The sequence below is a fragment of the Ambystoma mexicanum genome, chromosome 11, assembly GCF_040938575.1.
Source record: "Ambystoma mexicanum isolate Mex_15411 chromosome 11, UKY_AmexF1_1, whole genome shotgun sequence".
Taxonomy (NCBI): domain Eukaryota; kingdom Metazoa; phylum Chordata; class Amphibia; order Caudata; family Ambystomatidae; genus Ambystoma; species Ambystoma mexicanum.
In genome coordinates this window covers 657,607,262-657,632,399 of record NC_090934.1, presented here as the reverse complement: position 1 = coordinate 657,632,399, position 25,138 = coordinate 657,607,262, and the positions used below count along the sequence as shown (strand labels likewise).

The 25,138-nt window shown below is 40.9% G+C and overlaps 1 long non-coding RNA gene across 2 annotated transcripts; it reads left to right on the top strand.

Annotated features, from left to right (window-relative positions):
* The first annotated feature begins 1,229 nt into the window (after nucleotides 1-1,229).
* On the top strand, nucleotides 1,230-25,138 carry LOC138503643 (uncharacterized). 2 transcript variants are annotated; one of them, XR_011279680.1, is made up of 5 exons: nucleotides 1,230-1,305; nucleotides 1,439-1,530; nucleotides 1,756-1,886; nucleotides 2,031-2,122; nucleotides 19,644-25,138. It is a non-coding gene; the product is annotated as an uncharacterized lncRNA (long non-coding RNA). The 2 variants fall into 2 exon arrangements; XR_011279681.1 differs by lacking the exon at nucleotides 19,644-25,138 and adding an exon at nucleotides 2,311-2,773.

Sequence of the window (25,138 nt, the reverse complement as noted above, 5' to 3'; positions counted from 1 at the left end):
TCGAGTGCCCATGCGGACTTCGATATGTTGGACAAACTTCCACATTAGGATCTCTGAACACCGCTCTAGAATTAGGTGCAGAACGGAATCTGCACCGCTTGTAAACCACTACATTGAACTACATCATTCCGCCAATTATATTTTTTGGTGGATCCTAGATGTGGTAAGAAACCCAACAAATGTGTCTCATTGTCTTTTACAAAAGGAAGCAAGATGGATTTATCGTTTATCCACCCATACTAATGGGTTAAAGGAGGAATTCTTCCCCATATCCTAGGCTTCCACTATCCACAACTCCTTTTCTTTTCTGCTTGTTGCTCTCGGCATCTAGGCCTCTTGGCGGTTGTAACTACCCTCACATGAAGACTCTTGGATTTATTTCCACCTGCATCTAGCTGATGCTATGCTCTCTGTAGCTGTGTGTGTCACTGTTTCCCGCACTATTGATGCTTGCTGCCCTCATGACTTGTGCCTTTCCAATTGAACAACCTCATTGTGGTTGTCTGGTCCCTTTGCTTTCCATTTGTCAACATATGCATTCATTTCTGTCTCCTGACAATTTTTTGCAATTTTGTGTCACTATCTGACAACCCTTGTCACTTTTTGGCCACCTCCTTCTTATTTACTGTCTGGCCCCCTTTCAAATCATAATCATTACGATGGGCCTTTGGCGGACATTTCATTTTGACATGTTCCCCCCCTATTTTGCAATAGGAAACTAACCTCTTCTCAAATTCAAATTATATGCATTCATTTCCGTTTCTTGCCATATTTTGCCAATTTTTTGCCACTGTTTGACAATCGTGTCATTTTCTGACCACCTCCTTCTCATTTACTTTTTGGCCCGTTTTAAATCATAATTACTATGATGAGCCCTTGGCGGGCATTTCACCTTGACATGTCTGCTTTATTCAATAAATTAACTAATGTGTTTCTTTTCTTAAATCTGCATCCCTTTGGAGCACCTTCGAGTCCCTTCTTTCAGGACGCTAAACCCGCAGTAAGGTTTGCACTTCAGCGCCATGATTTCCAGCCTCCTTCACTGGAAAAAGCCATCTCGTTAGACCAACACGCACGCGAGAGGCTTGGCACTTCCAGCCAATTACAGCACTAGCACAGAGAGGCATGCTGGTTGCCAGCCAATCATAGCAGGCGGATCCCGCTGTCCAATGACAGCCGTTCCTGCAACCCTAACCTTCCCTCCCTGTCCCCTAGGCTCCATTCTTCCAGCACGCCGCAACGCATCGGAGCTTCTTTGCAGCTGGATTGATTCGGCCGATTCTCAGCGCTTTTTGCAATCTTTTGGTAAGTACGATTCTCTAAGGGATTTTCATTTCTCTTCCCAAGCACTGACCTGCATTCTCTCTAAACCACGCAACCTGAAATTCTTTCTAATTCGAGGCGTTTTCTGTACGCGTTTGTTTGACATTTTTTACAGACATGGTTCGTTCTGCCTTTGAGAAAACATGAGGCTTGCTGCCCGCTATTTCAGGCACTGTTGAAATTGAAAGCAACTATCTAACGTTCAAGGTAGGCGGACTCAAGACTTCACAGTCAACCTTGCTTTCCCTGTGTACAAATGTAGCATTCTGACATATCAGCCGCTTTTTCAAACACATTAAAACTTTTTCAAACACATTAAAACTTTTCCCATATATCCATGCATTTTGGCTTCAGCACTCTAATTTAGTCTGCCATTAGCCAGTCAGAGTACCGATTAGTAGTTAGTCAAACATTTATTCATTTTACCCTTAGGTTTGACAAATTGGGATTTTAGAAGATGAAACTATAAGGCTACGGATCCATCTTGCAGCACGCTGAGCAATGACATTTGCACCGGCAATAAATGGACCACTCTTCCAATGAAAAGTAACTTAAACTGCCAGGTAGCTTTGGGCTCCTATAGAAATGTTTCCTTCTTTTTGCCAGTATGCAAGAGTAATTAAGTAGTGCTTTGAATGTGCATAGTACTTTTAGTACAATCGGTTCTCTAGACGCATGATGAAATGGGATTCCACTACTTCTTTCAGAGGCTGTTTCTCCTTCGCACTTCCCTGTGATGATGCCGCTCTGGTGAGGCCATGCCTGGCCCTATTGCTCAGACGCCCTGCGCCTGCTGCTGGTAAGCACTGCATCTGGTCATTCCCAATTAGTTACAGTCATCATTTTATTGGCTATTTTCCTTCTTTTTGGCTTTAAGCTCACTCTGAAAGCAATCTTGCCAGAATTTAATAATAAGATTATCGCATTTTTTAAAAAGTTTTTATTTTCTTGCCATTATTAATTATGTCTATGTCTGCTTCCCCTCAGGGTCCAGTTGTTGTGTGTTCTTTTCACCCTGAGGAAGGCAACTATATTTATCTGGAATTATTTGCCAGACAGGTGGCTCTTTTGCCAAAACGCGTTGTAGATGTCTGGTCAGTTTTGTTTTATTTTTTGTTTTTCAATTGAGTTATGATATGACGCTCACACGTAGGCAGACCTGTCAATTAAACGAACTAGGAAAACTTTGTAAACTGAAAAATTTGAAAATTAATTAACCCAATAATTAGAGTATTGACTGAATTTAAGTCAATACCTGGAGATGACATTTATTTAGTTACTGTCCATTTCTCTGTTTCTTACTTCATTGTGATGAGCAAAGTGACTGCTCAAACTTACTGTTTTCTGATTTTTTGGTGGATTTTTTGTTTTATTGTTTTACTTCAGACTTGTTTAATTATCTACAAGACTGTTTTATACATTCACCATCATATTCTTTGAAATATAAGCAATAAATGTCTTCTTTTTTCTTGTCATGAGATTATCTTCATTGCTTTCAGAGTTTGCTACAGCCATCAATTTGTCGTTTTAGTGATATCTGGTTGATACACTTATTAATTTAAATTAGCATCAAAACTACTCTCAAATCAATCTTATAGCAGTGTGGACTCTATTGTTTTTGTCATCACTGATGTCATCAATTACATTTGTGATGTCATCTTTGATGTCCTGGGTGTTAGTCTTAGCAGTGCACGGTGGTGGCGCGAGTTATGGTTGGTTAGCTTACCAAAATTTATGAATTTCAGGAGTTTTTCGGTTTTACTTAGAACCATAACGTCCTTCTGACAAAGTTTTTTTACTGAATTTCATAGGTTTTTAGTAGCGCAACTTAACCACAACGTCCATTTAACAACGTTTTTTTAATGAATATATATATATATATATATTACACAGCCATGGTAGTGGCTGTGTAGTTATGGTTAAGTTACTGTTTTCATAGGAAGAGCCCTTTTTGGGTGGCTTATAACTTCACTCTCCCTGGACGAATCTTCACCAATCATTGCAAAAAAAGTATATGGGTCACTCTGAATTTTGCAAAGTTTGGTGAGGTTTGATCCAGGGTGGGGCAAAGTTATAGGGGGGTCCCAAGACTTCTTTTTTTCCCATAGACTGAATGGGGAAAAAACTTTGATCACGCATACAGGCCAAACCGCTGGACTGATTTTCACCAAATTCTGACCAGGAGCAGCGGCTTGGTCCCGAAAGCGTGCTTTTTCAAATTTGGTGAAAATACGTCCAGTAGTTTTTTTAAAAAAATGACCAAAAAGTAGGTCACAAAAAATGTGTGATATCTATGTTCGGTCCACGACAACACTCCCTGTTCGCTCCGCGGACAGTGTCCTGATTGGCCAAACCGGCTTGCGTCATGTCTGCGGACATGCAACGTGTTCGCTGATTGGACGGTGAAGAGCATGAAGCGCGTCAGATTTTCGGGAACGACCGCCATCTTGGATTCGCGGACGTCCACAGACAGCGTGGTGAAACTTGGTGGAAAAAATACTATTTAGTAGAGTGTGTTGGTGTGTAAAAGTGTTTGGGGAGGGTGGGGGAGTAAGAGATGGGTTAAATGTTGTATTTATTTAGGAGGTAGACCCCCCTGTTATGTTCGCTTTGTCCGCGGACAACGCGGATGTTCTGAAATGTTCTAAATAAAAGAAAATGGGGGTGTTCTGAGGACCCTACGCCTGTACATATTGTTCGCAAGCAAGCTGAAAGTGTTCTAAGAACACTCGCGGTGTCCAGAAATGTTCGAAAATAAACGAAATGTGTGTGTTCTGAGGACGGTAAGCCTGTTCGTTTTGTTCGCAGGCAAGTTGAATCTGTTCTAAGAACACATCATGTGTCCTGGGATGTTCGTCAATAAACAAAATGGGGGTGTCCTGAGGACGGTATGCCTGTCCGTACTGTTCGCAAGCAAGTTCAAATTGTTCTAAGAACATATAAAGTGTCCTGGGATGTTTGTAAATAAACGAAATGGGGGTGTTCTGAGGACACTACGCCTGTACGTATTGTTCGCAAGCAAGCTGAAAGTGTTCTAAGAACACTCGCAGTGTCCTGAAATGTTCGAAAATAAACGAAATGGGTGTGTTCTGAGGACGGTAAGCCTGTCCGTTTTGTTTGCTGGCAAGTTGTACTGTTCTAAGAACACATCATGTGTCCTGGGATGTTCGTCAATAAACAAAATGGGTGTGTTCTGAGGACACTACGCCTGTACGTATTGTTCGCAAGCAGGTTGAAACTGTTTTAAGAACACTCGCGGTGTCCTGACATGTTCAAAAATAAACAAAATGGGTGTGTCCAGAGGACGGTATGCCTGTCCGTTTTGTTTGCAGGCAAGTTGAAACTGTTCTAATAACACATGCAGTGTCCTGAAATGTTCGACAATGGACTAAATCGGGGTGTCTTGAGGACGCTCTCCGTATTGTTCGCTGGCAAGATGAAACTGTTCTAAGAACACTCATCATGTCCACGGACATTAAAAGTGCCAATATGGCATAGTTAAAATGCTTGACTCTACGGGTGTGATATGCTGCGGTGGGTGTGGCCAGGGCATAGAGTCTTGGGAGCATGGCCATATGGGGGTGTCCTGAGGATGCTATGCCTGTCCGTACTGTTCGTAGGCAAGTTGAAACTGTTCTAAGAACACTCATCATGTCCGCGGACATTAAAAGTGCCAATATGGCATAGTTAAAATGTTTGACTCCATGGGTGTGATGTGCTGCGGTGGTTGTGGCCAGGGCATAGAGTCTTGGGAGCATGCACCCAAGACTCTATGCCCTGGCTACAACCACCGCAGCATATCACACCCATAGTGGCTTATAACTTTGGGATCCAAGAACAAATTTATAAGCAACAAAGTTATAAGGCACTATGGGTGCGATATGCTGTGGTGGTGGTTGTGGGCAGAGCCTATAGTCATGGGTGCATGGACAAGACCAAATTTATAAGCACCAAAGTTATAAGTCACTATGGGTGTGATTTGCTGTGATGGTTGTACTTATTATAATATACTTACTGTTTGGTTTAGTAACTGGAGTACATGTATTTCTTGTTTATTTCTGTGATAAAAGAAAAGATCATGTGAGTATTGGTATTTTGCAACGATTTATAACATTGAATAATCAACATTTTTTTTTTACCCTCATATTTAGTAGATTACAAACCAGTGTACTGCGCAATTTGCTCAGTTTCTGTGTTTGTTGCTAAAATCATTGGGTCTGTGGGAGAAAAAAAAATCCATGTTGTATTAAAAAAACCTTTTTTTGTTATGCTACAGTCTATTTGTTTGTTTGTTTTCAGTGTTCACGTGTCGTTTCTGGTTAATGCTCTATATATTGGCTTGTTGTAGATTTTTGGAGCAGTGAGATACATTCTAACAGTCTATTATTTGTTATAATGTAGTGGTATTGATTTATCTGTTTGGTTATTGAAAATCTTGGGGTAGTTAGATACCAGTTGGCGTATTCTAATTATCTATTTTTAGATATAATTTAGTAGTACTCATTTATCTGTTTAGTTGTTGGAGAATCTTGGGGCAGTTATATAGCTGTTGGCATATTGTAACAGTTTATAGTTTTTTAATAGAAGTTTAGTTAATGTTTCAGTACAGATTAGTTAATAAATTTTGGTTTTAAGAACATTAAATAAGCGTTTGTAAGATTTGCAGGTAATCTCTGCTTTAGAGTAATGGTACTATCATTACATTCAAACCATCCACATTTTTTTTTATATATGCAGTATAGTGACCTGCATTGGTTAGGGTTCCTGTGTGGTAGATTATACCTATTGTTGTGAAGGTTTTATTACCAAGTGATACTTGACCATGTGTGAATCCAGTCAGCTTGCAGTTGTTTTTGGTACCATCTGCATTGTAACGTAGAAGCATTGGTATTACGTCTTTACTATGTGTTTGTATTAGTAAGGTGGAGCGATTATCCGAATTGCAGGTAGTACATAATCTACCATGGTTTGCATTTTGTACAAGTTGCTGAAATGAAACGGATTCACAATTAGGTATTGATACATACACAAAGCGCTCATTGGGGATTTGTTCTTGTGTCACATTGTTGCATGTATGTTTCCACATGTATGAAATATGGAAGATTTCATTTATAGGTATGTTTTTGTTTTCCAGTACCTGTGGTAAGTACGTTAGAAATTCTTGTGGATCTTCCTGTGAGTTTATAGTGAATTTCACCATTCCAGCACAGTAGTCCGATTGTTGTCTTATTCCATAAACACTATACGTGTTGTCAGGATTGTTTGTTGCGTTTCTATGAAGCACTAACATTTGAAAACACAATTGGTCTGTACTGTGTAAGTAAATGTTGTCAACCATTGGTGGCAATTGAAACAGAATATTCATTGCTACATTTGCGTATCAACTTACACCAATTACATTGGAAAGTTTAAATGGACCAGGAAGTTCTGTATCTGAGTGCTTTTTTTGGAGTTTGTCTTCCTTCTTTGAAGAAGTACCTGGTTTACTTTCCCTAATAGGTTCTTTTTTGATTGTGGTACTTGATGAAGAATGAGTTTCTTTTAATCTCTTTGGAGGATTTGCAGTGACATCCTGTTGCATTTCTGTTTGATTTAGTTTTCTTTTAGAACATTTTACTTTTTGTGGAATAGGATATGTTTTTAGATGGGCGGTGTATAGTGGACGAAGTCTATCGTATTCTGAAATGCAAGGAATATCAGCATTTACTTTACTTGCATCAAAGTTGATTAGAAATAGACCGTCAAGTGTACGTAAGCGTGATAGTGCTACGTAGCTCATGCCTTCTTTAAAGATTGTGTTACCAATGTCTATCAATGCTTTGTCTAGGGTAAGACCTTGTGATTTATAAATGGTGACTGCGTATGCAAGAGTTAGAGAAAATTGTTCTCTGCGTACATACATGTCTTTGAAGAGAAGGAATCGAGCTGTTGAGAGTCCTATCCTTTACACTTCTGAAAGTTTGTCAAAAATAATATTGACAAACTATATGTTGTTGTCACCTGGGTATGTTTGAAAGCCAACAGCTGTACCCAGTGCTCTATTAACTAATCCTTGATCCACGTCAAGGTTACATTTAAGCATTACTCTGCAATTTAAGGATAATTTTTATATTTTTTCCAATCCAGCTGTGTTGGAGATTGAATTTTCTAAACTGTTTAGTCTCGATGTGGCTTGTTCACACATGGGTAGCGTCATACCATGTATGTCTAGTTTGTCTGTGGCGCTAATTTCAATTATTGGTTGCATTTCTGGGCTAATTGTTCCATAACATCCGTAGCACATGCATTATCACCATAAGGTGCATGAATTTGCCGGGTTTTCAATATTGCTTGTGCTTCTTGAGATAATATACCAACTCTAATACTTTTTAAGATGTTGGCATAAGTGAGATCTGCAGATTGCCGCATGTTTTCTGTTGATTCTCTGTATTGGAAATGTTGCCAAAGGTTGACATTTCCAATGCTGCCAACAGTTTTACGGCAGAGGTTGTGTCCTAAGGTTTTAAAAATAGGCTCACCTTTCACTGGTGTCAATTGAAGAAGATCTCCGAAAACAATAATGTATTTTCCTCCAAAGAGCTGTTCGTAGTTTGTTTTGAGTACTTCTTGTAATCTGAGGTGAATCAAAGCCAACATTAGGTTGGAGACCATGCTCACTTCATCTATTAGTAGCATTTTCATTTTTTTTAATACTCTGCGTAGTTCCATTGCAGCTTCTGTAGAAAGTTTGTAATAGTCTAATTTGTTTTGGTGTTCTACTGGCAGGAATAGTAATCGGTGTAAAGTGACACTGCCTATGTTGTAGGCAGCTAAACCTGTGGGGGCAGTGACAACAGCTGACAGTTTGTTGTTTGTCAATTGTTGAAGGAATTTACTGATGATTTTGATTAAGAAGCTTTTGCCAGAACCAGCTTCACCACTGACGTACAGTAGTATAGGTTTGTAATTTTGGCAGGTGCATTCTTTGTTCTCATGTTGTACACCATGTGCAATTTCTTTTGTTACTTCTTCAAAAATGCTACGTTGCTCATTGTTTATTTTTTTAATTGTAGTATAGTTAAGTCTTCTTTATCTTCATACTGACACATGGTGTTTTCTACTTCTCTCATAACTAATTCTGCCTCATTTGTTATTAGTGGCTCTCACAGTGGTTTTTGGCTTCCTGTTACAGAAGTTGGACTACTGTCAGGAGTGTCCTTATCTAGTTGGGCCTGGAGTTCTTCTTCATGTTGCTGTTCATTGTGCAGCATTGTTTTCTACTGTGTAAAGTTTACATCAGTTATAGTGCTTTCATTTGCTTTGAAAGCATCTTCATAGAAGTCATAGTTATCTAGTATTTCTTCTTCTTTTCTCCATGGTTTAAAGAGTTGTAGCAGGGACATGTAATATAGTTCTTTATGATGAGGAGTCTTTAATGATAATTTGATATGATTAATTAAATTTGGTTTGGTGAGTTTTACTAAGCTGCCTTCATAATTTGTCACTCTGTATTTGCCTTTTTTTTCATCGGGTTTTATATTAATTTTGTATGTGAAGTTTTGGGCTATGTGGTATAGACACATGGTTTCCAAAGTGGTACTTATGCTTGGGTAGTATGTGTCCAGTAAATTGTTTTTTAAAATGTCTTGGCTGTTGGGATCATGTTTGGCTATTGTTTCTATCTATTCGTATGATTTTAGAACTCTTTTTCTAGATTTAGCAGGACCAAGACTTAGCCATACTATATTTTCAGATTTTCCATACAAAGCAGTACCAGTTAAACGATCTGCTGCTTCATAGGAGCCACATCCTCTATCGGAGAGCATTTTTATGCCAAGCTGTATAATTTCTGAGACAGTGTTTTGTCTGATGACAGGTCATTCCAGAGGTCTTGGAGCTCTGTTTTTTCTGCTTTGGTTAAGTATGCTGTAACATATCGTGCAACTGCAGTGGAATTGTCTGCAATGTACTGCACATCTATGTTTGCATTCCATAAGTGGGCAATGATTATATTGTAATCATTGATATATTTTTCTTCTTCTGTTCTTTTTATGTAATGTGTATTTTTAGGTGATTTACCTTTAACACTATGTCTAACTGAAGACATGAAGTTGTTCACTTGACCTTTTTTTGTAACCGATCTAGGGAAACCAAAGCGGCATTTGCTGTAGTATTTTCTTTTGTTTTTTTATTTGCGTCGACACTATTTGCCACATTTGTGTCTTTGAAATTGTAAACTGTGTGCATGAAGATCACTATTTGTTGCTTCTGATTGAATTTCACAAGTGACATATTTTTCAATAAACTGTAACAGGGTGGCGTCATTTTCTTGACCAAATTTAGGAGCATCTTTAATCCATAAACGCATATGGATATGTGGTGCTCCTTTGGCTTGGTATTCTTTTCTCCAAAAGAAGTGTTGCACTTCTCCGAGGGGAGGAGCAGTTTTATTACAAATAAAGTGTAGCATAGCAATGAAGCAATGGTGAAAATATCTTGCAACATTAACAGGATCTAGAGAACAATGTTCTCCAGGTGTTCGTATATCTATGTTTGTTTTGTTTTTGTTTGATGTGCGTAGTTAATCATGTAAATCCTCCCATGCATATTCTGCACAACTTAATGTAACAAACCAAGTGGTTGGGCCAAGGTTTCTTATCATACAACATACATCTCCATGATGTCGAAACCAGTACTCTTGTACCACGCATGTTTGCTAATAGAGTTGTAATATTTGATTGTAAAACCTCATCTTTTTGTTGCACTTTTTGTAATAATTGTGTAGCTGACATATTTTGAAAGTGGGATCCTGATTTTAATGCGTGTGCAACTCTGTAACATAAAGTTGCTAATTCACTTTCAAAGAGTAGGTGGAATATGTATTCCACATTTTGTCTAAATCTGGGATCTTCAGAATACATCCGTAACGAGCGGTATTCTGATGCTGTTATTTGAATAGGTCTATCATCGTACCTTTCGCCTTTGCCAGTAGGGAAGAGTAGAGGAAAAGCATGTGCTTCTATACTTTTTTCCCATATGCTGATTGGTGATCCTTTTGTTTGACGCATTTGGTACGTTTCTAGTGCATCTTCTACGGTGTCATTAGAGTGCAATGGATGAATTCTATAATGGTCTAAAGTATTGGATATTGTAGCAGGATCTAGGAGCTCAACTTGACCGGCTTCTTGTGTCTCTTGAATTATTTCAGTGGTATCCGTCAAGTTTTCTTCAATATATGTCTTTTGTAGGTAAACCTTTTACTAAGATAATTAAAGATTGCTCCATGGGACGTTGCACTCCTAGAGTGTGCACATTTTCTTTAGATCTAATGGTAAATACACTACCTTTCCACGAATACCTTTCACTAATTCAGAGGGAGGTCATTTTGCTGTTTTTGGTTGAAGGCGTATTATTGCTTGAAAGGGGTGCACTGTTTTAATTATGATGCTTTCATATACATTGAGTTGTTGTAGGGGTTTTGGTAGTGGAAATAATTCCAAATTATTTTTGATAGCACCTGAAGGAGTTTGGTTGTTGTCAAGTTTTGTAGTGCAGTAACTGTAAAGTATTAAGGGGTCAGTTATTTCATATTTGTTTTCTGCTATAAGGTAGAGAGCTAATTCAAACCATTTAGAATCTTCATTGTCTTCTATTTTGTATGTTAGGTGTACAGTTTTTGTGTTACTTTTATAAAAAGTTCTATGGCAACATACACACACATGGTTTGGTACTTCAGCAGATGTACTTTTAAACTTTGTATGTGTGTAGTAGAAGGTTTCCATGCATATAATTGTTGCTAATTTGCTTTAAGGCTATTTCATTCTGTAAGTGGCTTTCACTTCCAAAATATTTTTTCTGGATATAGTCGATTTCTTCAAGTAGGTCTTTTGCTGTACCATGTAGAAGAATGTTATTTAAATTGGCTAGTGCTAAAGCAGGACTTTTAGCATAATACAGTTTATACAGTTTATAGACTAGATTTCTTATAGTTGAATGATGTGTTGATATCATTTTGATATAATGGAAGGTGGTTTTGCAAGTCGGTCCTGAAATCCAGGCAAATGAATGTCCTTGTAGTCCTGTGTACTTGCGCACTGGACAGGTAGCCATATTTTGCAGTAGTTTAATTTTGATTTTGTCTTTGCCTTTCATATATTGATTGAGGAATTGGCGTAAAGACTTGAAATATTTTTTGGGAATGTTACACATTGACGTGCATGGCCATTTGTAAACTAGAAGTTCTGATTCAGTTGAATGGAGAGGTAATTCTATGTTTTCGGGGGATATTTTAGTAAGCAGTATTTCTTGTTCCACTATGGTATTATTAACTTTTCCATAACCTCGTCCACTGCTATGTATGGCAATTGTATTTGTTTGCTTTTGTTTGTATGCTTCTTCATTAAAATATGGTTCTGTGCTTGTAGTGTGACTCCACTCACCTCCACAGATACTTAACAGGTTATTTCTGTTGACATTTCGTTTATTGAGAAGTCTTTTTTGTAATTTAGTCATTAGTTTTGTTAGTGGTTTCATTTTGTCTAACACTAAAATAAATATTTTCTTTTGAGAAGAATTGCACTGTCTATCAATGTTTCTAAGATTAATTTCCTACGATAGGTTTTAAGGGTTGTGCCTGAGTTCTTTGGTATGCTTACTTTGCACTATATCAAGATTTATAGGAGCAGTGTTATCTGTAGTGGTAGCTGAATTTTTGTTAATTGTTTTCTGGTTCGTTTTACATTTTGATAGAGGAGGCAAAGTTTCTGTACTTGAAGCTTGTTTTGTTTTGCTAAATGACTGTATTAGCTGTTTTCTTTGAACTTTTTTTTACAAATTCTGCTAGAGATGGATGCTTATTTTGGACACTTCTATTTTCATTTGCTCTGCTTCTGCATTGCTTTCTATGGACTTGATTTTTGGTAGGCATTCTTTAGGGTTTGTTGAAAAAAATAAAGAAGGTATGGGTTGGGGTGTTCTGCAATGTATGTGTGCTGTGTGCATGAGTGTCTGAGTAAGATGATAAAGATATATGTGATGGTGTGTGATTATGCATTGGGCAACTACAACTCATTGGGATGTGTATTCTTGAATGTATGTGCTACTAAAATGGGGTTCAGATGACAGTAGAAAGTAAGCTAGTGGTGTGAAGAAGTACAAATAGTCAATCTAATGATATACAATTAGAACAGTTGTTTGTTCTATAATATCAAAATTCTAGGGGCTGAGTTGGGTAATTTGTGTGCCAAAAAATAGGAATTTGTGCGCCATTCTGCTTGTAAATCTCTGTTTAGGAAATGGGGATTTGTGGACAGAATGGTGCACAATCTCTATTATTAGGGGCAGAAATAGCATGAATTAACCTTACAGTGTACTTGAGTAATAGTACAAATATTATGGTGGTATTCAACTTACTTTTTTTCTGGAATGAGCAGGTTTCTTCTTAGTTGTTCTTTGTACTTCAAATTCGGCTGCTTCTTTTCAAGAGAATGGTCTTCACTGCAATTGTAAAGGAAACAAATTAGTAATTGTGTTTGTATATAGCACTGTTTTTAATTTAGCATTGATTTTTTTAATTGACATTGACCCTCAGCGCTTTCCTCAAAACCAAGAAAACTATCTTATTCACATAAGATGTGTCACACCAGTTGAATACATATCATATGTTCTTAATGCATACGCTGTATTGTAATGACTAACTGTACCAACCAAAATATCAGTTCTATGCTTTGTGGAATTCATAATGTACCACTGAATGCCACTATTCCTGTAACTAAGCTCTAGCAAGTAACAGCGCCTCAATGCCCATGGGCTGCTTGCGCACTATATAAATATAAATAAATACATTTTCATGTTTTTGTGCAATTATTGTTGTTTGATATTTGAACATACTGTGTGCATGCAGTTTTGTTAGAGTATGTTAACTCTTTCTATTGTACTTTAAATATGTTAGTTCAACATGCTTTGCAAATGTGTGTGTAAAAAGAAATTAAATAGCAGATAGGTTTGGAAGTGACAGTTGATTATAGGAGATGGAAAACATGACAGTAAATTCATTTTATAGATTATACAAGCTAAAAGTCAGTTAATCTGTTTATATGAATCTATAAGAATTGTCCATGTACTATAAAGAAAATATGCATACCTGTAGTTTGTGTTCATGCATATGGATATGCATGCAGCTCCAAGTAGAAATCTTGGAGACTTGTACAGTATTTCTTGTAGAAGGTGCTTTCCAATGATATGACACTTCTACTCAGAGAGATTAACAGTACATTTGAAGTGCTGATCTATGATGATGCAGTTAGATGTATAGGTCTTGGATGTGAGTGGTGGATGGCCGTGTGACTTCTTAGCTATATCCAATGAGGGAATAGCCCAGAAAGTGAAATGAAAATGGTAGGACTGTCCATGTTACGATATGTCCGCGGACATGGCGTTAGTCCGCGGACATCGCGTGTTACATCCAGGGATTTTGGGGTGGGGAGGCATGCAAATGAGAATGAGCAGACCAAGGGATTGGTCAGTAAAGTTTAGTGGGTGTTTTGTGCCAGGAGAGAGTTTCTCAGATACTCTTTTTGCTGAGAGAAGAACAGTTAGCTATGGCTGTGTGTTTCAGAAAACAGATTGTTTGGATTTTGGGAGCCTCATGGATACATTGGTTGAAGGTGCATGCAGAAAGCTGTGGAGTAGCTGTAGATCTTGGATTCCCACATGTGGAAGTGCACTGGCATGGAGTACGTGGAATGAAGTGGTTGGACTTGCTACCTCTGTGTCCTACTTTGGAGACAGAGCAGCATCCAGACATAAATAATTGTAATTCATTGTGGAGAGAACAGTTTAGGACATGTGTCTGGAATCTCTTTGCAATTTGCAATATAAGAAGGACTTGGGAAGGTCATGGACATGTTTCCAAATTCTCAAGTAATTTTTTCACGGATTGCGCAGAGACAAATGTGGCTTTGTTCTTCTTTATTTGGTCCACAAATGGAGAAAGCAAGGCGCAATGTCAATAAGGCTGTTTGTGCCTTTCTAAGAGATTTTGGCATGTCCTCTTTTCACAATGAAAATATTATGTTTGGTAACACATACATTTTTCGCAGAGATGGAGTCCATCTTACTTATGCTGGCAATCAGATTTTTCTGAGAAATGTACAAAATGCATTGCAACCTTTTTGGAATTACAGCATTCATTTTGTAGTAGGTGTTGAGCATTTCAAATTTTTCAAACACAAACAAACACCACCAAAAGGCTCTTTTCAGAGCCACCACTTTCTCTCAGACAAAACTGCAATAGTTATGATAGGGCAGCTTTTAGATGTTCGTGGACTGTCCGCGGACTTCTAAATAATACACAGGGCCCTGCTTCATTTATTTTCACTTCTATTTTTAAACTGTGAAAGGCGGCTCTGAAAAGAGCCTTTTTTATTTTTGTTGTTTTATATATATTTTTTTTTTTTATACACGACACTCTAGGAGAGGAGGGAAAAGGAGGGTAAGGGGGGACACCAACCACGGGGATAAGAAAGGGCGGGTGGAGAGAGGAAGATCTAGAGTGGGTTTTACCTGGGTAGTGAGCAGATCTTTTCGTGCTCTGAACCCAGAGCCTCAAAAGCACTTCGAAGTCTCTCCCCCCTGCAGAGTACTGCATCGCAGTACATACACACAACTGTGACCCTCGAAAGGTAAGCGTCATGAGTATTGCGTATGGCCTGTGAGACAGTTTGAGGAATACGCTGTCCCACAGGAGTGTTCCTTGTGGTGACAGGATCAGAAATGGAGGATGAAGTAGAGGAAGTCAACCTACTACGCTCCTCGCAAGGTACAACCTTGCGAATGGCCCCAGTGTGGAATGACTTTAGGTGTCGCTTCATGGTAGTTGTCCCAAAGCTGTGTGAACCGGGCCTCCCGCGACTGAGTACCATTTTTCACTCATTGCAGGTGACTCGGTTTGCACGCGCCTTAGGAACATTACCATGAATGGTAAATAACCACCACACCCAAGACTCACGGTGAGTGCTGGTAGTAGGGAGTTCCTCTACCTCATTCTCGTCATCCTCTTCATCCTCCTCTGCATCCTCACTCCTGTTCCCCTCTTCAGGCCCTTGGGGAGGTGGTGGTGGTGGAGGAGGTGGGGGTGGTGCTGAGGCAGATGTAGCACCAGGTGCCAGTACTGCAGCCATGGATGCCATCAGGTTTCAGATTAAAATCTGGAAAGTTGGCTGGAAAATGCACTCTGTTCTGTAAGATAGCCAAAAACCCAATGAGAATGAGCTCTAGGGTGTGGCCTTTTATAGGGGTGCTTGTTTGCGGGCATGCGTGCTGTCTGCGGACAGATCGAACACCAAAAAAAGGTTTAAAAAGTCCCAAAAAGTATGTAGAAACTCAGGATTACTATGTCTGACTTGTGCTATGGTGAGTTATTATTGAAAAATATTATGGATTGCTTGAAAAGGTAGTTTTAAATTGTTCGGGGACACGAACAGTGTTCGCAGTCAGAATACACGCTCAGCGTGGGTGCGTTCATATGATAGCTTCGCGAACATGTCCGCGAAGGGAGGGGGTGTCCGCAGGACATCAAATGCATTGGAACCGTTTTGCACATGCGTGTTGGTGTTCTACGGACACTGGTTGGGTCCTGAAACTAATTAAAAGTGCGTCACAAGTGAAACGAACAATTACGGACAGGCGTTTGTTCTTAGAACAGTTTTAACTCGATTGCGAACAATGCGGACAGGCATAGAATCCTCAGGACACCCCATTTTATTTATTTGCGAACATCCCGGGATACTTGATGTGTTCTTAGAACAGTTTGAACCTGCTTACGAACAGCACAAACAGGTCTAGCGTCCTCAGGACACCCCGATTTTGTTTATTTACGAATATATTATGACACCGTGTGTATTCTTAGGACAGTTTCAGCTTGCCTCTAAACAATACGGACAGGTATAGCATCCTTAGGATGCTGCCTGTGTTCTTAGAACAGTTTCAACTCGCCTGCGAAGAATACAGACAGCTCTAACATCCTCAGGACACCCCCATTTTGTTTATTTATGAACATTTCAGGACACAGCGTTTGTTCTTAGGACAGTTTCAGTTTGCCTCTGAACAATACGGACAGGCATAGCGTCTTCAGGACACACCCATTTAGTTTATTGACGAACATTTCAGGACACCGCATGTGGTAGTTTGTTTGCGGACATTCCGAACATCAGCTCTGTTCTTAGAACAGTTTCAACTTGCATGCGAACATTACGGACAGATATAGTGTCCTTAGGATGCTCCCATTTTCATTTCTTTACGGACATTCCGGACACCCGCGCTGTCCGCGGACACCTGAACTGATTTTTAAAAAAAGACAAGAAATGAATTAGGACACAATATAATAATTTTACTTTATTTTATATGGATGTTAAATTTATGACAGAGAAGGTGAGGAGTAAACTGAAACAAAAACAGGAGAATTGGGGGTTCGAATAGGATTTATATGAGGTGAAGAAGGGATGGAAGTCTCATCAAAATGTTTTGGTTCATGGAGAGGGTTTGGGGATAATTGACTGGGATATGGTGAGGGGGTACTGGTATATGTGGGACAATTGTATGTAGTTATTTGTTTCAAGTGATCCTCCACAAAGTTTTTTAAATTGTTAAAATTTGCCATGAGTAGGTCCATTTATTCTTCTATGTGCTGAAGAGTCTTATCCAATACTTCTTTTTCTTTAGTCTTTTCAATTTTTGTATGGTCGGTACCAAAAAAAATGTATATGTTAAATGTATATAAAATAATATTTATTAATTGGTTTATATAGTAAAGTGTCTACCATTGGGTTCACTATCTTCAGACATTTCCTCACGTGAGAAATGCTCCTCGAGTACTAGACATTTCTGTGAGAAAAAAACATAATATCACTTTTTTTGTATCTAATACAGAAAGTTTATAAATATGAGTAACATGCAGTACACTTACTAGCTTTTGGTAAGGTGTGTTGTTACTGGTCTGTAGATCTGCTGTTGCTCTTAGTTGTGGAGTTTCAGTGAGGTTATCATGTTGGAAGACTATCTTTCTTCTTTTGGTATATTCCATTTTAGAACATATTGTATTTAAATGAATGGTTAATGTGTTAAATATATGGGTTACACTTCTTATTTATCACTACATATAATGTGTATGTGTGCTGGTTTGTGAATTTGTAAAATGTTCATATGTTATGATATAACAATTAAACATACCCCCCAGACTTTTCGGGTAATGGTGCTGTTGTCCGCATATGTCCGCGGACATTAGAAGAGTTCGCGGACATCAAATTCAGTAGAGGGGGTTCAGTATGTTCTATGTTACTTGTACATAAAGTCAGAGATATTATTGTTAAGTTGTGCTACTAAAAACCTATGAAATTCAGTAAAAAAACTTTGCTAAAGGGACGTTATGGTTAAGTTGTGCTACTAAAAACCTATGAAATTCAGTAAAAAAACATTGTTAAAGGGAGGTTATGGTTAAGTTGCGCTACTAAAAACCTCTGAAATTCAGTAAAAAAACTTTGTTAAAGCGACGTTGTGGTTCCAAGTAAAACCGAAAAACCCTTGAAATTCACAGTTATGGTAAGCTAAGCAACCATAACTCGCGCCACCACCGTGCACTGCTAAGACTAACACCCAGGACATCAAAGATGACATCACAAATGCCATTGATGACATCACTGATGACATCACATGTCTGTCTCCCTCTTTTTTCCTTTACTGACATATCTAGGCCAGTAACAGTTAGGAACAAAAAATTGTAAACGTACTATATTTGTAGACTTATCCTTCAAGTATGTTCTTAGAGTAATTCCCTTAGTGTCCAGTCATATCATATGAAACATATACATAGGGGAATACACAAGCTTGAAAGTGGCGCACGCGGCTGGCGCACAGAGTGCGCGTGCAGCAGTCTGTGCCAGCCGCGTGTGTCAAAACCCATTTAGGCGCACAGCGTATTCATGGCTTTATACATCCATAAGCAGCCGTGGCGCAGAGTGGCGTAGCGACCCTGTAGCAACGCCAGTTACACCCCCAACCCCGCCCTGTGCGCCAAAAACATTGCACAAATCCAGTACATGGCGCAAAGGCCAGTGGACCAGCATACAGCCCCCAAACACGAAAACACGTGAAAAAGTCCCTGTGCACCCCCAGAATACACGTACCCCTCTCGCGCCAGCCAAATCGCATGTAAAACTCCCTGCACACCCCTCAGAATACACGTACACTGCTCGCTCCAGGTAAATTGCGTGGAAAAAGTCCCCCCTGTGGTGTGGGCTGACTGTGGGGCATGCCCAGGGTGGATGGGCTACCTGCAGGGCCTGGGGAGGGTGAATGGGCTGCCTGTGCGTATACCGGGGTGCACGGGTAGTTTAACACACGATCGGCCTGGCACGAGCGGGGTACATGTATTTCGGGTGTGCGCGTGGAGTTTAACACGCGATCGGTAGGCGCGAGCGGGGTACGTGTAATTTGGGGGTGCGTGTGGAGATCAACACGCTATAGGCCTGGCGCGAGCGGGGTACATGTATTTCAGGGGTGCGCGTGGAGTTTAACACGCGATCAGCCTGGCGCGAGCGGGTACATGTATTTCGGGGGTGTGCATGGAGTTGAACAAGTGATAGGCCTGGCGCGAGTGGGGTACGTGTATTTCAGGGGTGCACATGTAGTTTAACACGCGATCGGCCTGGCGCGAGCGGTGTACGTGTATTGCGGGGGTGCGCGTGGAGATCAACACGCGATAGGCCTGGCGTGAGCGGGGTACGTGTATTTCGGGAGTGCAGGGAGTTTTACACGCAATTTGCCATTGTGGGCCCTCCTGGGTGTGCCCTTTCCCCCCCTCCCCATGCCCTGCAGGCAGCCCACACCACAGGGGACTACCCTACACCCCTGACCATGCCATGTAGGCAGCCCACACTGCAGGGGACTACCCTTCACCCGTGACCATGCCCTGTAGGCAGCCCACACCACAGGGGACTACCCTACACCCCTGACCATGTCCTGTAGGCAGCCCACATGGCACCATGCACTTGTGAACCCCGACTCATGTCCCCCATACCATTGACGGGCACCCGCCAGCAGGCCCCTACTCATGTCCCCCACCCATCCATCATTGACGGGCACCTGCCAGCAGGCCCTGACTCATGTTCCCCACCCACCCACCAACACACCACTGACGGGCACCTGCCCGATGTCTGCCTGGTTACCAGACCTGTGTTGTTTCCTTTATGACTTGGCCTTTGTTTCTCCTTATACTGGTTTGGTTGCACTGTTGGACTAATCACCTGGTTATTGGATAAGGATTGCTTATATGGTTTTCCCTTTAGACTTTGGAACTGTATCCTAATCACTATGCTTCAAGAACAGCCTTGGAACTTCAACTGCTTTCCCGGATTCCCAATGGACAGTGGTGAACATTTTAGTTGCGTCATCCTTCCGTTCGGACAAAGGCACCAAAGTGCATCCTAATGCCGTAGCTGGGACTTTGTGCGTCCAGATTTATGGACTTGTGTATTGTGAATTTTTGTAGCCTGATACATGGAATTGTACAGAGATAGAAGGTATCTACAAATATAGGTTTATTCCTCACCACGCACTTAATCCAGGTAGGCTGGGGATATTTGGGAAAGGGTGGGTTGCTGATGCTGTTTGTTTTACAAGCACACCTACTTATGAAGTTTGTGTTTTCTTTTGCAGTTTGATCGTGCAACCTCCTGCCTTTTCACCTGAGCCCCTAGCCCAGTGGTATATCTAAAAAGCTGTAGGCTTGTCTGTCGATCAGACAAATCAACTCTGCATTAGGGAACAACACGGATGCCCTGACCGTGAAACTCTCCCTCTCGCCAAACTATACAATTGACATCCGCATCATCTACCGGCCCTCTACTTGACTTTCAGGACAACCTTCTATATCTACTAGGCAACAACCTGAAAAACACTACTAAATCCCTACTTCTGGCTGAACTAAACCTTGGCCTCAATGACCCAAAAGACAAACAAGCTTAAATGTCTTGTCAGACCGCTTTAGGACTTGGGATTCATTCAACGAATCTCCAAGCCCACTCACTCCAAAGGACACACTCTAGACTTGGTAGCGGACCATAACTGCAACGCTGACATCAGCTCCAACACTCCCTGTCCCTGAACGGACCAATACCTCATTCATTTCTCCATCCCAGCCACCTTTAAAACCTCTACACCTAACACTCCATCACCACCTGCCTTAGCTAGAAGCGGGCGTAAACTAACAAAAAACATTATCATACCTTTCCTAGACATCTCTGCCCTCAAGCCTCTGTTCTCCAGGGACCCCATGGCCCTGGTAGAACTCTACAATTTGACAAAGAGGCAATTCATGCTATTGCCTTTCTCAAAAAAAAGAAAGCTAAAAGAAAAATACACACCAATTCCTGGTTCACGGCGGAACTCAATGAATTACGCTCCCTTAAGCGCATAGCACTCACCAATTGGCAATCTAACCCACAGGACAGCACCCTACTTGCCTACAAGAAACTTGCTGCCCAGTACAAAAAAGACATCACAGCAGCTAAATCCGCCTCCTACAACACTAGAATTGAAAATGCCAAATCTGAATTGAAAGAATTGTTTGCCATATTTAAGGAACTAGCCACCCCAGCCACAAGCACCCAAGATCTCGTAAAAGATGAACCCTGGTACTCGAGCATCCAGTCTGAGTTGCTCAATAAAGTTGAACTCCTACAGAGCAAAATCAATCCCACTTCGCTGCCCTGCCCAAATTCGATCTGCCCACCTCACTAATTGTAAACCCCCACTCCTCGGAAGAAAAGATGTTTTTCACCTTCAGAGAGGTGTCTGAATCTGAGGTACTAGCCATTTTGAAAAACATAAAACCCTCCAACTGTAAGGGTGATGTCTGCCCGGCCAACCTCATTAAAGACACCCTTCCTGACAGCATTCATAAATGCCTCTTTCGCCTCTAGCATTGTCCCACCATGCCTGAAGGAGGCATGGGTTTACCCACTCATTAAGAACCCATCCTTAGACCCTGCTTCGCCAAACAACTACAGACCTATGCCCACCGTGCCCTTCTTGCTAAATATGCTAGACAAAGCTGCCTACAATCAAATCCAATATTTCCTAGAAACCAACAGCATCCTTGAGAAGAGTCAATCAGGTTTCTGCCCTGGTCACGGGACCGAAACTGCCCTACTGGACCTAAAGAACCAACTAGGTGAAATAATGGATGAAGGCAAGCCAGCGCTTCTCCTCCTTCTCGACTTGTCTGCAGCATTTGATATTGTAGACCACACCACACTCTGCAGACAACTCATCAACTTAGCCCAATTATCTGCAGAAGCTACTGTCTAGGTCACCTCCTTCCTTAAAGGGAGAGTAATGAAGGTATTCCCAGAGCAGTCCTGCGCAGCTCACACCACCATTCACTGCAGAGTCCCACAGGGCTCATGCACAACCCCCACTTTGTATAATCTCTTTACCCTACCGCTCTTCAACAAACTGGACAACCTCGGCATAGCATACACAAAATATGCTGACGATACCCAAGTCCTCCTTCCTCTCACTGGCTCATATGAAAGAGACGCAGAAACACTATGCAAAACCTATGCCACCATCCAAGCCTGGATGGAAGCTAATGGTTTATGCCTCAACAATGATAACACTGAGCTCCTCATAGTAGGCCCCAAGGAAACACTGAACAAGCTTGACAAACAGTACAACTCTTTCCTTATAGACAACTCTCAAATCCCAGTCTCAGGAGCAGTCAAAACCCTTGCGGTGTACATTGACTCCACTCTCTCAATGACACCCCAAGTTAGCGCCGTTGTGTCCGCAGCTGCCTTCACGACCAAACTAATCAATTCGGTCATACCGTACCTATCTCCGCCAAATTGCCTCTCCATAGCTAGAGCCACCATTGGAGCAAAATTAGACTACTGTAATGTCTTATATTCCGGCACCTCATCCAAAAATTGAACAGACTCCAAGTTATTCAGTACAATGCGCTTGGGGCTGCCCTCAGCATTCCCAAAAGGGAGCACATCGCCAGCCTAGAAAAAATGCTCATTGGCTTCCGGTCAAAGAACAGATACTCTTCAAGACACTAGCTATAACCCACAAATGCCTCTCACTTACAGCTCCCCCTATCTTGAAAAAAAAATTACCAGAGCTGCATCCTCCAGATCCAAGAGGTCGGATCACTCCAACCAGCTTAAAATCCCTACCTTCAAAAGGGCCAAAGCAGGAGGGGCCAGCTTCACTTTCCTTGTGCCCATACACTGGAACGCCCTCCCAACAAACCTTCGAAACAAGACATCTCACCTAGCATTCCGCAAATCTCTCAAAACTGCGCTTTTCAATTAGTTCACCTAATACTTTCCGTCCACACACCCCTTTCATCCTTGAGAAGGTCCCCTGCCTTATTTGTCTTTCTGTTGTTACCGGAACCATTTTGCTTGTATCTTTGCACACTTTTGCTATTTCTTTGTTAATGCAACTTTCACTTGTCCGGCATCAGGTTCAATGTAACCAAGAACCACAGACAGGTGGTCATGTCTTTTTCCTTGTAACCAAGTAAGCACTGCTGTTACAGCGCCACCATGCCCCAGGGCTGCTTTGCACACTTTATAAATGTAAAAAAATAAATAAAAAATAGGCTGTGCTCTCAGGAGGTAAGTCTCCCTAAAGTAGGAGATCTGTTATTCTCACTTGTTTGGGATTCGGGTTGCGACACAAGGTAGGAAGTGCCTAGCGGAAGGAGGAGGTTTAGTTAAAGCCCTGAATATACAACACAGGAAAGAGGTGTTTGTGGTTTTAGAGATGGAAGATGCTGGAGGGGAGCTGGGAGATTAGGAGTGATGACATGATGGACCCTAGGAGAGAAGGGAAAGTAGCGCATGGGAAGGACCCTCCCAGGTACGACTTGAGACAAGACACCACAGGCAAGAGAAACTGGAGTAGGTGGCTGGAGAAGCAGGACCCTTGTGTACAAGGAGGTGGTGAGAAGCCTAGTGAGAAGTATATTCAGACTATAGGGCAGCTTTCTTTCTTCCTGTGGTTCCATTGCTTGTTTGAAGTTCCATCATGACCACAACTACTGAGCCCACCCAAAAACTCAAGAACTGAGAGGATGCTCCCGTCAGTCAAAGACTGAAGAAGGGTGTGGACAACCCTAAAGTCACACCGAGACAAAAAGGAAGAAGGAAACAAAACCCTCTGAATGCAGCAACTGATAATACTGGTGGAGAATATAAGCAAGGCTATAATTAGAGAACCTTTGTTTGTACACTTTGTGTATTTCCCTGGCGGACACTATAACTGCCTTCTTTTAAGTTGTCCCAAAGCACGGCTCACACCCTGAAGGACATTCATTTTGACAACTTAAGTGTAATTAAACCCATACCTATTTTATTGTTTTTGTCAACACTGTACCACATCTCTAATAAATAATTATTTTGAGCATCTGAATTCTTGGCTGGCCGGTCTATTGGTCCCCATCACCTATGTGTCAGTGCACACAAGCATTGTTTTCTTTTAGGATACGTGGTATCATTTCTGACAGTAACTTGCCTCAGATAAAGAAGCTACAGAGACTGCCACAGAAAACACTAGTGAACCAATATGTAATGATAAACATGAATAACATATACTGAAAATGGACATAGGGTAACTTGCTGAATACTGCTGTAATTCTCAGTATGATTGTTCATGAAATATACTTTAACTCGGAGTTACAAAATAATGTGCACTTTCTACAACCCAGTTACAGGTGCTGCGGTATAAAAGTCTCAGGAGGATAGCTTAGGGGCAACGTGTTCGCCTTAGAAGCAAGACGACACAGAGCAACACAGGTTCGATCCCATGGTCCGCGCTTAGAAACCTCTGGGTATTAAGCGCGGCATAAATAACCTATCGCAATGGAACTACAGTACTGGTGTATTGGGGTTAAACTATCATTCATTGGAAGTATTTGAGTGGCACTGGCTAAAGTGTCTGCTTCAATGCTTTTCCATCTAGAATGCAAAGTGATCACAAAATCGTACTCTGCAAAATACTGGGAATATTGATTATGCCTGTCACTGAAACTCTTTGTAATCCTTAAATACTGTAGATTGTTATGACTTGTGATTACCATCATGCTGAGTTTAGAAACCATCAAGCAGTGTCACCCGTTAAATGCTGCCTTGATAGTTATAGTTGCTTATTTTCAATTTAATATTCTGATTAATCGCGTGAGTGGTCTGCAACCTTTTCCTCTGAAGCTGTTTTACAACTACCATCTGTCTTACGCAGCATAGGCAATGCTGAGAGATCATGGAAGCCATAGTCCAAAACATCTGGAGAGAGACAGGTTGCCAACCCCTCATTAACAGTAGTGGAAGGCTATGTATGCAACACACCTTTCGTATGACTTTACAATAGTATTTCCCCAACACATTATTGGAAGCATTAGTCTGCATCTGAAACAGTCTATTTATGATTGGATGCTGGAGAATCAGTTCTGATGTTAATTTTGTAGGGTGTGAAAGACATTTACGACCTCCCGATTCAAAGCAAAATGTGTTCCATGTCATTGAAGTCAGATTTTAGGGGTAACCTTTTATAAGAAAGTCTGAATAAACCTGCGATAGACCTTTGCAATGCCCAAAAAAATGATTTCACATATTTTGTAGACTTTGGTGTGGGGCAATCAAACACTGCATTCAATAACTACAAAAATGTTGTGTATATGTATGAAAAGTGCACTTTTCTAACAGGCATTCAACCGTTGGTTATGTAGGTGAGCCCACCGATTAATTAAATAAAGGAACTGCAAACTGCTATT